Below are 2397 nucleotides of genomic sequence, written 5' to 3'. Positions count from 1 at the left end.
GGATCTGTGGGGCAGGAGTCCTCCTGGGGGAGCAGAAACCTCCTTGGGGGGCAAGACCGCTCCTGGGGGAGAGGATCCCCCCTGGGGAGGGCCAGAAAACTCCTGGGGGGGCAGAGAACTCTCTCGGAGGGCAGGAGCCCCCTTGGGGTTTAGTAGCCCCCATGGGGGGCAGGAGTCTCCCAGGGGCCTCGTCCAGCCCTAGAGGGAGGGGGGCAGGAGCAGACCCTGGCTGTGGGGCAGCCAAGCCCTGGGTACCCCTTACACCCACCCCCAGCTGTGGAGACCCCCACCATGTGGGGAGCAAAGATGGGGCCAGGTGGTGAGCCCCATACTCTGCCACATCCCCCTCCTCACCCTGCCGAGGCCCAGCTCCGAGCCGTGGGGGGACAGGGTGCATCGCCCCTCCTGATTTGGGTGGTGGTGGATGTGCGAGGCTGTACCATCAGCCTTGGTTCGCTCCCTCAGGGGAGTCTTTTGCACCCTAAAATGAGGTTTGAGACACATGCTGTCCATGAACTGCAGCAGGAGCAGCCAAAGGGCTAACCCGTCCCAGCACCCTGCCCAGCACAGGGAGGCATCATTAGCAGATAAGCAATGAATTTGGGGGCCCTGAAACCATAAGATGCTGCTCCTACCCTCACACAGCCATCAGCATCCCTCAGGCAGCCCTCACCCAGTCCATCATGGAGGAGCTCTTCTCAGCGATGCAGCTGGGAACGAGCGGGATCACTGGCATCATCAGAGAGCAGCAGGGGCTCCTTCATCTCACCAGGTCTCATCAGGGACATTGAGCTCATTCCTCAGTATTTTTGCTGGAGGACTCTGGGGACAACTCGGATAAATGCCACCAGCCTGCTGGAGGAGCAAGTGTGCGGGATCCAAACACCAGCCAGTCTTGGAAACAACTGCTTTCAGGTTGCTTTTGTCACATCCTGGTAAAATTTCATCTGTTTTCCACGTGCCAGGGTTTTCCAAGCCAAGACAACCTCTACTTTTTAAAAATGATACCGTGATACAGTTCTCAAATAACGATGATGAATAGCACAGTCCAAGGAAAACATTTTCAACATTTACAGAAGAGGTGGATAAAGCCATCAGCACCAGGATCTGGTTGTATTAACTGCCATTCCCCTTAATTTGTATCAATTGTTTTTAAAACAGATGGATTAGAAATAGCACTTCTGTTAAGGAATGGCCTTCCCTGTCTGGGACGATCAAAAGTTTTCTCAATCATCAGATATGTTCTTTGCTGATAAAATGCTCTTAATGTATTTTAAGAAACTCTGAGAGAAAGAAATACAGCCAGGAATGTAAGTTATATACACTGTTAGTTCCTGGCCATACCTGGAAAGCAGAAGAAATGTAGATTTCTCTGTACCCCACACATTGCCTCACTCTGGGGAGGCTCGAGAGCTGAAGCCACAGCCCTGAAAGTATCTTACTGAGGCCCCAGCCTCCCAAGAGCTGAATCATCTCCTGAGGTCTTGTAGTAAAGGAGCGCAGGTGGAAAAAGCAGCACGCTGGGGGCTGTTTGGTGCCTGCTGAGGGAGGGAGAGTGGGACAGGGCTTGTGCTCTTCTGCTGTTGTGTAAATCCCAAAGGAGGGGAGCGGGACCCCACCAGCCTCACAGTTTGGACGCCCCCAGGACTGGCTGGGACTCCTAACCAGCATCTGCTCTTGGTGGTTCCCAAATCCCCATTTAAGCATGGCACAAATGTTCAGGGGTACACAGGCCCTGAAATCACTGTCAGACTCTGGGGCTGCCACTCCTGTTTTCTGTTTGCAGATCCTCTTTAAACAATTACTCCCCCATGAGGTGGCATCGCTTCTTCACTGGGAGGACTGGGGGGTGGTGCAAGTACCTCGGAGGTCCTCGTTACTGGGAGGACTGGTGGAAGGGGGCAATCATCCCAGGGGCCCTTGTTACTGGGAGGACTCGGGGGGTGGGGGGCAATGGCCTCAGAGGCCCTCATTACCGGGGGGACTGGAGGGCAATTACCTCAGAGGTCCCTGTTACTGGGAGGACTGGGGACCCAGTTACCCCACAGGCCCTCATTACTGGGAAGACTAGGGGGGAAATCCCCCCAGGGGCCCTCATTACTGTGAGGGTACAATTACCTCAGAAGTCCCCGTTACTGGGAGGACTGGGGACCCAATTACCTCAGAGGCCCTCGTTACTGGGAGCACTGGGGAGCCAACTACCTTAGAGGCCTTTGTAGCTGGGAGGACTGGGGGGCAATGACCTCAAAGACCCCCGTTACTGGAAGGACTGGGGGGGGGAAATCCCCTCAAGTGCCCTCCTTACCCTGAGGAGACAATTGCCTCAGAGGCCCTCGTTACTGGGGGGCGGGGGGGGAAGAATCTCCCCCAGCGGCCTCGTTACCGTGAGGAGTGGGG

The sequence above is a fragment of the Haliaeetus leucocephalus genome, unplaced genomic scaffold (genome assembly GCF_000737465.1).
Source record: "Haliaeetus leucocephalus isolate CR32 unplaced genomic scaffold, Haliaeetus_leucocephalus-4.0 Scaffold1000, whole genome shotgun sequence".
In the NCBI taxonomy this organism is placed as follows: domain Eukaryota; kingdom Metazoa; phylum Chordata; class Aves; order Accipitriformes; family Accipitridae; genus Haliaeetus; species Haliaeetus leucocephalus.
This window is presented reverse-complemented; position numbering follows the sequence as displayed.